This window comes from Otolemur garnettii, unplaced genomic scaffold, assembly GCF_000181295.1.
Source record: "Otolemur garnettii isolate 467f Iridium unplaced genomic scaffold, OtoGar3 scaffold00029, whole genome shotgun sequence".
Classification (NCBI taxonomy): Eukaryota; Metazoa; Chordata; class Mammalia; order Primates; family Galagidae; genus Otolemur; species Otolemur garnettii.
In genome coordinates this window covers 10,219,987-10,233,392 of record NW_003852424.1, presented here as the reverse complement: position 1 = coordinate 10,233,392, position 13,406 = coordinate 10,219,987, and the positions used below count along the sequence as shown (strand labels likewise).

Genomic DNA, 13,406 nt, shown 5'->3' with positions numbered 1-13,406 from the left:
AAGGGTAAATGTGAAACTTACTAAATGTAGAATATAAATGTCCTAACATAATAACTAAGAAAATGCCATGAAGGCTATGCTAACCAGTTTGATTAAAATATTTCACATTGTGTATAAAACCAGCACATCGTACCCCATGACTGCATTAACGTGCACAGCAATGATTTAGTTAAAAAAAAAAAAAAAGAAGAAAGAAAGAAAAAAAGAAAAGAAAATTCAAAACATTCTATTAAAATTAAAAACAAAATAATAAGGAAGGATTTAAATACCACATGATCGTCTAAATAGACAAAGAAATAGCATTTGATAAAATTCTTCACACTTTTATTGCAAAACCATTCCATAAGCTAGAATAAAAGGGAACTTTCTCAACTTGATAAAGGGGCCAAGAGAAGCCCACAGCTAATATGACACTTGATGAAGAAAGACTGAATGCTGCTTCCCTAAGGTCAGGAACAAGATAAAGACATAAATTCTGCCATCTCTGTTCAACGTCATGTTAGAAGTTCTACCAGGGCATTGGGAATGAACGAATGAACAAATGAATGATGTGCAGACAGGACAAGAAAAAGTGAAACCATTTCTATTTATAGATACTATAATCTTGGATACAGAAAATCTTAAAGAATCCACTAAAAACTGACAAATGAGTTTTTCCAAGTGGCAATAATAAAAGGTTAATACACAAAAAATCAATTGTATTTTTATATGTTAGCAATGAACAATTCACAAATGAAGTTTTTTAGAAATCTCAGTTGCAACAGTACCCAAAAGAACATAATTCCTGGAAATAAATTTAACAAAAGGCATCCAAGGCTTTTTTACCTTGAAAACTAGACAACCCTGTCAGAAAAACAATTTGAAAATATCTAAATAAATAGAAATCACCCAAGTGCCATCTCTCATCTTTCTACTGCAGTAGCCCTAGAACTTATATAATGCCATCCATGCTAGGCCCACCTCAAACTATTCTCCAGGGTGTAATTAAAATGATCTTCTCCACATAACATGGATATGTTTTGAATTTAGAGCTCACAGAATTTCTTGACAGATCACGTTGAAAAATAAGATTGGTTCAGTTATTTCTCATGACAATCTCCATTTCATAGATAAAGAGACAAAGAAGTTAAGTTAACCTGCCTGAAGTAGCCACATTATAAGCAGCAAAACTGGAACTTGGTCTCACATGTCTCTGACCCCAAGCGAAATACTTAACCTCTACTGTTCAGCACAAGATTGAGCAGTAGGGCCTGTGAGCTTCTTTAGGGAGATTTCACAAAGAAGGTGACTCTAGAATGTAACCCTAGAGCCACACCATGCAGTGAGAGGCATGAGTGTATTGTAGCAGAAAGAGAAAGTTGGGAGGGGGGGAGAGTTAGCCAAATAACAGGTGGATAAAGCAGGAGGACCTTTAGAAGGGATTGAACATGTTGCCTACAGAGCACAGACGCCCAGAATACCATCTGGTACAGTCCCAGCCTCCTGCCTGGCTTGAGAGGGAATAGCAGGATAGATAAAATCTCACAGTCAAGTGCTCTCTCTCTCTCTCTCTCTCACACACACACACACACACACAAACACACACAGCTGAATGACTGATGAAAATGGATAACACACGATCTTGCTAATCACCATTTTCAAGGGAGAAAGGAGAAAACAGAAATGGAAACTGAGATGTCCCCTGCGTGGTGAAAGGAAAGGAAAACCAAGAACATATGGTGCAAAGGTTGAACCAGATTTTGTGCCCACCAGGGAACTTGTCCATTTTCTCTGGAAAGAAAAAGAAAAAGAATCCCCACCCCCAACTCTATCCAGACGCTATCAAAGGCAGATATGGGAGCCATCATCAATCATGGAAAATTTTTATAAGAGAAATCAAAACCCAGACCTCAGACTGGTTTGGTGAGTAACACTCGGCAGGGAGGTGGCTACTGCCCAAGACAGGAACCAGGAGCACAGTGCTGCAGTCGGGGCTGGATGGACTCCGCCTGCCTGGCTTGTCAGAAGCAGAGACTGTGCAGATGAGAATGACTGTGAAGTGTTTCCAGATCCACAGCAACAAGACAAGGACTCCACAGAAGCTTTTGGGAACCCCGGGCACCAGGAAGAGGAGGCGCTCTGGGGAGCTAATGTCTGGGGGAAAGGTGTGGTCCAGGATTGCAATAAGCTCTCACAAACAGGAGAGTTTATTCCTAAGTACAATGTACATGGATGCAATACTATAATCCTGTATTATAATTTGTATATGTGAAGATACAATGAGTAGCGTACATAATTAAGCATAGAGATGCAAAGTAGAGTTTTACAGGATATTTGTTCAATAGATGGCTGTAATAGTAGACTATATAGGCCACCCATTTGGTTTAATTCTTGTAAGTATAATACATGTATGCTACAATCCACTCTTGAAAGATCTGGAAGCATAAAAGGAAAGATCAGATATCCATCCATCTTCCCCCCATCTCACTTACCTGAATTTTAATGAGTGTTATTTCTATATGTGCACATTAAGTGTTCTTTGATTAGTTCCAATTTAATAGTGAGTACATGTGCTGTTTCTTTTTGCATTCTTGTGATACTTTACTTAGAGGAATGGTCTCCACTTCCATCTGGTTAATACAAGAGGTACTAGTTCACCACCTTTTTGTGGCTGAATAGTACTGCATGGTATACATATGCCATGTTTTATTAATCCACTCATGTATTGATGAACACTTGGGTTTTTCCCATATCTTTGCAATTAGGAATTGTGCTGCTATAAAGATTTGAAAGCAGGTGTCTTCTTTTCCTTTGGGTAAATTCCCAGTAATAGAATTGCTGGATTGAATGGTAGGTCTACTTTTAGTTCTTTGAGGTACTTCCAAACTACTTTCCATAGCGGTTGTCCTAGTTTGTAGTCCCACCAACAGTGTATGAATGTCCCTATCTCTCAGTCTCCATGCCAGCATTTGTTGTTTGGGGCCTTTTTAACAAGAGTCATTCTTGTTGTTATTAGGTGATACCTCATTGTGGCTTTGATTTGCATTTCCTTGATGATTAGAGAGGTTGAGCATTTTTTCATATGTTGGTTAGCCATTAGTCTATCTTCTTTTGAAAGTTTTTTGTTCCTGTCTTTTGCCCATTTTTTAATGGAGTCATTTATTTTTTTCTTGTTTATTTGCTTGAGTTCTTTGTAGATTCTTGTTATCAGCCCTTTATCAGATGTATAGCATGCAATTTTCTTGGATCTTGATTGACTTATAGATAAGTCTACAATAGGCTTAGGATATGGCAGCCTGGACTATTCTTATCTATTACTAAATTTATATTAACTAAGCAGAGTATGATGCTAAAAATAGATATAAATTGTCATGTTATGTAATTATAAGTATGTAAGAATTTATGCATCATTTTATAACATTGAATATATACTTTAATAAACTTATGATTGCTACTTAAAGACAAATTGCTACAAAAGACAAATATTAATAATATTAATAAAATTATATTTACTATACTATTATTATATGAGTTACACTTTTAATACATGAAAGTGTTGGGATAAGAGCTTGAATGGAAAACAACTTATTTTTCCAATTTAAAGAATTCATAATTCTTTGAGGTGACACTGTGATGGGAGCAAATGAAAAAAATGGTTGCTGTTATTCTAGAAAAATAATATAGTGGAACTAAAAAGTTCTGTAAAATAAACACTTTTAAACAAGGGAGCACGGCAAGAGCTCAGCTACCAGTGACCAAAATCTGTGATAATTTTAAGTCACTCTCATATAGAAAGATACCATAGATGACATAAATGAGGTCCTAAACATTCATTGGAGTCCCAAAGGATCTTTCGTCTTGTAATTTTTTGAAATCAGGAGAGTTCATTTAAAGTTCATTTTAAAACCATTTTAATTCTCTGATCCATCAATTTAATGATTTAGTTCTTTTTCTTTTCTGCTACTTAAATGTGCTGTCACCTACAATAAATTCAGGCCCAAATGAGGCTTTAGAAATGAAAAAGAAAAAGTTAAACTGACAAACCTTCTAAATTACAGCATCTGGACCTTCAAACAACTGAGTAAACAATCTGAGACATGTAGATAACAATTAACAGCACTTGGAGGGGAATTGGATTTACAGAATAATCTTTCTGTTGGAAATCAATCCAATCCCTAATGAAGAACAAAAAAAAAAAAGAAAGAAAGCTTGGCTTTTGCAAGCAAGACAGTTGTGTAAACTCCAAGACATGTTAAAATCACCCATGTTTATTTGCACCACCCCATTAATAGGATTAAATGGATATGAAGATTAAATGGCTTTACTAGGGTGGGTTTGTACATTTGCAGAGTGTTTGTTGATAAATAAAATTAGTTTCAAATAATATAAATTATGAGAAATAATTTTTCTTATAAACACTAGGCAAATTTTAAAAACTTTTCTATGGGGGCCAGAATCTTTTAGGCTGCCAAAATTCTGCCTGTAAATTCATTTGTCTGATTTACTCTAGTCAAGTCACATAGCTAGAAGGAGAGTTCGTCCAAGATGAAGTAAGTCAGCTGATGAGTAATGTCACAATTTCCACAGCAGTACAGCATCACAGTACTTGGCCTGTGAAAGAACAAGTACTTGGCCTCCTATAAAGTGGGAAGTTAGCATTTTTGATGCACAGGGGCCAGATGACGATGACCAAGTGCGTGATTATTAATTAGTGTCCTATGTCAACATGTCTTTCAAGAACTATCAATCAAATATATTCTGGCCAAATAGTCAAATGTCTTGAGAGCTTTAAGTCTTTTCTTAAGGCAACAGACACAGAGAATGTGTAGTTCTAGATCAGCAGATCCAAAAGTGTGTTCTGATGACGACAAATACCAGAAGACATTCCACGTTCAGGTACGTATAGGAAGCTCTTCACACGATATTCTCCCATACTGAAATGACGGAAGAAATTATAATATATTTGCACAATGTATTTATGCAACTTTTATGACGTAAAGAAGGAGCCTTATATACTTTTGTTGAATGGAAATAAGCAACTTGCATAACAGTAAATAAAATATCGATGTTAAAATAGTAAAAGTTCACCAAAAAGTATGAGGATAACATGATATATGTACACGGACACACACAAACATGTGCATGTATTTGGTAAATATTAAAAAGACTAGAAAAACACACTACAAGTTGCTTTTAGCAGCAATCTCGAGGGCTGGAGGTGAGGCCTAGGCCCAATGCAGTCATCCTTCTAACTGACCCAACATGAAGCCCACACTGAGTGTGGCAGGGACAAAGGTGGAAAAAGTCCGGGCCCTTGATGCCATCATGACATCAGCAAATCAACCAACTCTGAAGTCCGTCCCATGTCTCAACTCACTTATGGGAAATAACAAAATCTCTTGTTACCCAAATCATTTGGGTCAGAGTATATGCTATGGACAGCCAAACAGATGATATAATTCCTCAGAAATATTTAAAATAAATCTGTATAACAATTTTTTTAATTTGCAACAGATTAATGGGTTTAAAAATCTGAGACATCTCTATGATTTAAAAAAAACTTTATGATATTTGAGTGAGAGCACCCCAAATGTATTTGATCAGGGAATCCTTTTATTTTCTCCTCTGTATGTGTGATTATCCTTAACAAAGAGGACACTTGCCAAAAGACACCTACAGGCACAGTTGGGATAGACTTAGAAATATGGGCAAATCGCAGAGCCTGAGTTGCAGGGAAAATAGCCAGACTTTCCTAAGAAAGGAAATCCTTGAGGGACCTTTAAAATTATGAATCTCCAATATCAACTTTTTTGGCTATGCAGTCACGTGGTTTAATCACTATCACAACCACCTTGTGCCCTGAGTCTTCAGTAAAACTTAACAGCTGGACAATTATTGATGACCACAAGAAGTGAAGGGATACTGATTTCCCATCGGATTTGGAATCAAATTTTATTTTACTCTAAAGACATGGGATCCCAGCAAGACACATAATTCACAGACTTTCAAGAAGGTATAATACATATGTAATTTTAAAAAATTTTCTAGCCATTATTTTGGTAGGCAACTATGCTTCAGGTTTTTTTTTTTTTCATTTCCTGAGTCTGATAAATCAAACAATGTTAAATATGTATTAAGTGCAAATAAAAATTCCCAAACTCTATGAAAAATAGACACTATAACATGACCTCTCCTTCAGAGCTGTCACAGTAAAGGGCACACTTGTTCACGTGTGTCTAATTTGGTCCAGGATGACCACAAGTAAATTCAACCAATCAGAGCTACAAACACCCTAAAAATATCTGCTTCACCTAGATACGCTTCAACTAGCGGTTATTATCACTGTGATTTTAGATATATTCCTGGAATGTTATGATTAACACCTGTCTTTCCTATTAATCGATAAAACCCAGAAGGACAGGCAGGACCTCATGTATTCCTACGTGCCCACGTAGCACCCAACCTATAGTAAGCTCTCAATAAACGTATAATGAAAGAATAAACACATGAGTGAATGTGGTATTTAAAGACCCTCATAGATCAAGAAGTAAATCAGTCATGCTTAGTGACTATAATAAAAGAATAAATTTATACCCATCATAAAATAGCGTCTGCAAGTGGAAGAGAACTTGTCAAAGGCAGAATATTTGTATCAGGTTCTACAGGAAGACCTAAATGACAAAGTGTAAAAATATAGCTTTCCTTTTACACGTCTTCTGCCTAAGACCTTGACAGCTTGTCCCTTTCATGTCCAGTTTGATGGGGTTGGGACCATGATTAAATCACCATAGTGTAAATTTTAGGGCCCTGGTACTCCTGTTGGAAAGGAGGGCTAACTGTTCTGTGCCTGAGTCCTGGCTCATCTTCCCATCTAACTACCCAACAGAGGATCAGGAATTCATTCCACAATTCACCTTGTCTGCTAGGTATCACCAAGGTTATATCATAGGCTAATTAGCTATAGAACAAGTTAGGGCTTCAGGAAGTTAGTTCTTCCAGCACACAGAGACACAAAGCAGAGAGCATTGATTTCCAGAATGCTGTACTTCTAAAATCATCATCCCAGAAATCCTAAAGTACAGTTAACTGAACAGTCTCTGGGATCAGATACTGAAGTCAAGACTATGATGTAGCAGGGCAAGGGGGCAGCGAAAGGAAAAATGTGGGAGAAAAGATTCCAAGGCCACGGCCATTAATGTAGAATCGCACCCTATTAGTACATATCAGTCTTTCTTTGTGAAGCAGAGACCCAGACAGTTTGACAAATGAGCAGGATAATGGAGGATGCTGAGGAAGATGATTAAGGGAGTGGAATAATTGATATATGAGGAAAGAGGCTTTTGAGAAATCTAATTATAAAGCGACCCAGCCAAACGATGAGTTCTCTGAGAAAGTGCAGATGTACTTCTGCTTTACACTCAGAAGCAAACCCCAGAACAGGATAAGAACAAAATGAATTGTTCCAACAGGATGTGAGTAGGAGTAAAAGGAAGAAATAAAAAATAGTAAAGTCAAGAACTAGTATCAGGATGGAATTCCTCACCAGAGAATGTGTTGCTCTACAAAGATTCCACCTCACACCTGGCCATCTCATTCCCAGACAGAGGACTTGGAAGTGGACCTCAGTTACTCTCCGTCAGCCTGATGGGCTGGCCAGAAAGGGTCTGTCATTTCCAATTAGTGTGATTATTAGAGGGAGGGGAGGGAAGGGGGAGGAAGGGTGGAGGGAGGCTGACTGGTGGGACCACACCTATGGTCCATCTTACAAGGGTACATGTGAATCTTTCTAAATGTAGAATATAAATGTCTTAACACAGTAACTAAGAAAATGCCATGAAGGTTATGTTAACCAGTTTGGTGAAAATATTTCAAATTGTATATAAAACCAGCACACCATACCCCATGATTGCATTAGTGTACACAGCTATGATTTAATTAAAAAAAAAAAAAGAATGAGGACATGAGGACTGAAGGGTAGTATTCTTTACTGAGGCTTGATACGTTCAACCCTTTACTCTGGGTCCTCGTCCATTTAAATCTCACAACCACCCCATAGGACAAGCACTATGATATACATTTTTAAAGTGTAGAAATCAAGGTTCAGCAATATTATGAAATTTGCTTAAAGTCAATGAAAGAGGAGGCAACTCTTGAATCCAAATCCATGACTTCCAATATCATGTTAATTTCAGTAGTTCAGGGAGCTTTCAATACATGTTCTTTCAAGTTCTGATATCCCAGAGAATGTGATGGGGTAGAGAAGTTTTGGGAGCAGAGACAGAGCAGAAATCTGAATTTTTCAACTATGACTTTCAACAAGATAGCGATTGGCTAGGCGCAGTAGCTCACACTGTAATCCTAGCACTCTGGGAGGCTAAGGTGGGAGGACTGCTTGAACTCAGGAGTTCAAGACCAGACAAAGGAAGAGCAAGACCCAGTGTCTGCTAAAAATAGAAAAACTAGCCAGGCATCATGGCAGGTGCCTGTAGTCCCAGCTACCCCAGAAACCAAAGCCAAGAGGATCACTTGAGCCCAGAAGTTTGAGGCTGCAGTGAGCTGTGATGACACCACAGAGTTCTACCCAGGGTCACAGAGCGAGACTCCATCTCAAAAAAAAAAAAAAAGTACCTGTTATCTGTGTTGTATTGTGGGATTTCATATAAAAATTCATTGTAAAAGGAAGCATATGTCTTCTACTTAAAAAGGAAGTTGTAAAAAATATCAGACTTTAAAAATATGAAGCAATATCTTTCCTTCTCTGATACCCTCCTATACAGCTGACACTATGTGAGACCTTGTTAACTGATGTGGATGTTTGTGGTTTTCATTGGGATGTGTAAGTCTGCAGTATAGTTTTGATGATTTTGCTCACAAAAAAAGGAAGATGTAGACATTAAGTGCTTTATTATGTTTGATATAGCATTGGTATCAATAACAGACTAGTGAGCCTCAAATCATTTTTGGAAATAAGTGTAGATTTGGGCTGGATGAATTGAAAAACTAGTGTGCACTGTATAATGGGGAAAATGTGGGATTTAAAGTCAGATTCTCTGACTTGAACCTCACTCTCATATGACCTTGGACATGTTGCCAAATATCTCTCAGGCTCTGTTCCCTCATTTGCAAAATGGCGGTATAAATGCCAACTTCACAATGATATGAAAATTAAATAAGATAATGTACAATGAAAACATCTGACACATTTTGGATCCCCAACTGATGTCTCATTTTATTAATATTGATGATTCAAATTCTTGAAAGTAATGACACCCTCTGAGAAATGAACTTACAAGGGTCCTTTTAGCCAGAGGGCTTCATTGCAGATTGGCTTGAGAGTAAACTACCACTCCCAAGACAAACATTTTGACAGGTCCAAGGCAGTTTGCCCTCATGTTTAATTACACTTGAAATGTTTGCGTGATAGGCGTGGAACACTCATAGCAAAAAAGAGGACTCTTTACACTGTCATTAATTTCTCCACTGTTCATTTTTACTGAAAATGATATGCGGTCCAGAGATTGCATGATATTTTCAAATCCATCTTGGGGGATAACAAACATACCCACTCCAGATGTCTGAATGGACAATTGTCCAAAGCCAGCACACTACAAACCAGTGCTAACCATGATGTCCCATCCTACAGGAACTACTTAAAGGGTAATTTTCAGGGACCAAAGCTGACCTTGAGAGCGGAAAGATACTTTATTTTAGAATCTCCTTTTTAAAAAATGATTTTAGCACCTCCTTTTTAAGCTTTTTGCCCCTTCAAAACAAAAATATGAAGAAATTGTGCACAAAAGTCCATCGAAAAATCAACGGCCCCTTAACAATTCCCTTCCAAAATACACTGTCACTCTTCTGCTTTTAGAAACAGAGTCATTATTGACCCAACGACTAATTGTTCAATGAACTCATTTCAGCCTTGGCCAACAACTCTAATCAGAAAAAGAATACCAATAAGATGCTGCTTGGAGTGAACACTATTTATCCCCACCACAAACAAAATTTAAGAAGTCAATAACATAAAAATATAGCAAATTGAATTTTTAAAGGCTATTTTCTTTGAGTTTCTTGGAAATAACATCCCTATAAATAAGAAGATATACTCTGTCTTTTAAAAAAAAAAAAAAAGCATGGGGGCTTGTGGGTGTGGCAATCTGGAGCTGTAGTACCCATTCCTACCAAGAGATGGCAGGAGTGTACACATGTGCTCAGGATTAGTGGGTCGCTGCCATCTGGAACTGACTCTCCAGTTTCTCTGCCCCATTGACTCTTGATCTTGTTTCAGAATGATCATTTTCCACTTTCCTTCTGACCCTTTTATATTTTAATTCTGCAACTGAATTATTTAATTCCATAAAGCCATCCCTTAACTGGGGGACCTTGATATTAACTCTAAGAAGCATTTTGGGGGTATTCATTTGGCCTGAAACATGACACATAAAATGAGATTTTATTGCGTGTGACGATGATTCCTCTTATTAGGGTAGGCCATATTCACAAACAAATTATTTCAACCTCCTCTTTGCTCTTTAGAGTCCTTGGGCTATAGTAAAACTGTTCACTGCACATGTTTCACTTATTTATTCTAGTCATTCCATCACTTCTGTTTTTAAAATTGAGGGGAAAAGTTATCATGCTACAAAATGGTGTGCTGAAAATGGGTTTGCATAGGATTTCTGGAGACCGGAACCTTACCTGAGCCCTTCTACTCACGGCTTGTATAAGAGTACAGGAAATCCCCTATTTGGGGCTCAGTGCCTTTAACAGATATATACCTATTGTTTCATAAAATTTTCCTAAGTTAGTAGCTGCATTCTTTTAAATAACTAGCTCTGACATGCATTGGGGAAAAGATTCCCTGTTTAACAAATGGTGCTGGGAGAACTGGTTAGCCACCTGTAGAAGACTGAAACCGGTCCCACCCCTCTCACCACTAACAAAAATTGATTCTCACTGGATAAAATATTTAAATTTAAGATAAGAAACTATAAAAATATTAGAAGATAGTACAGAGAAAATGCTTGAAGATACTGGCCTTGGAAAATATTTTATGAGGAAGACCCCTTGGCAATTGCAGCAATACCAAAAATAAATAAGACAGCCTTCAGAATGGGAGAAGATTTTTGCAGGTTATGATTCCAACAAAGGTCTGAAAACTAGAATCTACAAAGAACTCAAATTAATCAATAAGAAAAGAGCAAACAACCCCATTTCTTTGTGGTCAGGAGACTTGAACAGAAACTTCTCTGAAGATAATAGATAGATGAATGGTCAACAAATTCATGAAAAAAATGCTCATCATCTTTAATCATCAGAGAAATGCAAATCAAAACCACTCAATGATACTCTCACTCCAGTGAGATTAGCCCACATCACAAAGTTCCAAAGCTGCAGATGCTGGCGTGGGTGTGGAGAGAAGGGAACACTTCTACACTGCTGGTGGGACTGCAAACTAATACAACCTTTATGGATAGACGTATGGAGAATTCTCAGAGAACTACAAGTTGACCTTCCATTTGATCCTGCAATTTCATTAGTAGGTATCTACCCAGAAGAACAGAAATCATTTTACCATACTTACACACTCATACAAATGATACAACACAAATATAGTCTAGCAAGGGGGAGGAGCGAGGAGGGAAAGGGGTGGGGAAGTGGGAGAGTGATTGGTGAGGAGGGAGGGCATTTGGTGGGATCTCACCTTATGTGCACAATGCAAGGGTATTTTTCAATATAACTAAGAGCAAATTTTAAATGTCTTACCACAAAAATAAGTAAGTGAGGGGATGGCTGTGTTAATCAGTTTGTTTTAAGCTTTCCACTTTGCATATCAAATCATCACACTCCACCCCATAAATGTATACAGTTATGATTTTAATTAAAAATTAATTTAAAAAATGAAAAAGAAGCATCTGCAGGTAATTCAGATCTGAATAAAAGCAAATGACATTTTAAAATTAATTAATTAATTTAAATAAATAAATAAATAAATAAATATCTGGCTCTGGCATGAACCAATAAAGTAAGAACTCACTTATTCGTGCTTCTTGCACAGCCATCTGAAAACTCTTACAAGACAATAAGTTGGGGGAAAAAAAAAGATAATAAGTTGGGACAGTTTAAGGCAGTGGTGCTCAACCTTCCATGCCACAATGTATTTTCATTGTTACAAAGGGGTCACGACCCACAGGTTGAGAACTGCTTAAGGGTTCTCAGCACATATATCCCAAGGCTTAAGGGTTTACCTCTCAGGGATCACTGTCCTTTTTAGTCTAATGTCCATATCTTCAAAACAGGGGATTGAGAGGTAAAACCTATCAGATACAATGATCACTAACAGCCCCCGACTTAAATATCCATGTACCAAAAATATATATAGCCCCTTCATATTTTGAAAATAAGAATAAATAAAGAAATAACATTGTTTCATATGTTTTATCTGTAGTTTGCATTGTTTTAGGTGAGAAGACAAATGTGAACTCCCTTCTTCCATCTTGGCCACAAGCAGAAGTTGCGTGTGTATTTTTTACATAGTTGTGACCATATTGCATATTGAACCTTACTTTTTCTAGTCAATATTTTATCACAAACTATTAGTTCCCAAGACACACATAATTTCTAACCTATGCTGTGTGTGTTGCTACATAATATTAGGATGTATAAATATATCAATTTTACCAAACATTCCCTATATTACTGAATTTTTCTAGTTATAATACTTCCTTTTATATATAAAACTGTGAATGATATTTTTGTGCACAAGTCTTTGTTTGCATTTCACAAGGATTCTTTAGGACATATTTCAAGAAGGAAAATAATTTGTTAAGGAATACCATCTTTAAAAACATATCGATATATATTACCCCACCTTCTGCGTGAAGGTTTTATCAGTCAAACATTCTCTTCAGCACATATATCCATTTTACTGAATCCTTACCAACAACAAACATAATCATTTTTAAATCTCTTCACTACCTACTCTGATTTGTCAAATTGGTATCTTGATCTACATGGTGTTTCTCTGATTATTGGGGAGTTGTATACTTTTATGAGTTTACTCGTTTTTTAAAAATTTCTTCCTTGTGAATTATAATTTCTATTTTTTTAATTGTCTGCTAAGATAGTACAGTGTTTCTAATCAATTTGGATGAGCTTCCTGCCCTCGCTCTCTCACCTTAAATTCTAACAATACATAACCCCATGAGTGTGTGTGCATAGATATGTGCATGTGTGCCCATAAGTGTGTGCATATGTGCACGTAGGTGTGTGCATGTGTGCCCATGGTGTGTGCTTGTGTGTGCACGTAGGTATGTGCACATGTGTGCCCATAGGTGTGTGCTTGTGTGTGCACGTAGGTATGTGCACATGTGTGCCCATAGGTGTGTGCTTGTGTGTGCACGTAGGTATGTGCACATGTGTGCCCA

The 13,406-nt window shown here is 37.1% G+C and overlaps 1 protein-coding gene across 1 annotated transcript in view; it reads right to left on the bottom strand.

Moving 5' to 3' along the window:
- The window catches only part of AGBL1 (ATP/GTP binding protein like 1), a 581,937-nt gene that overhangs the window by 549,836 nt on the left and 18,695 nt on the right, over nt 1–13,406 (bottom strand). The window lies entirely within an intron of this gene.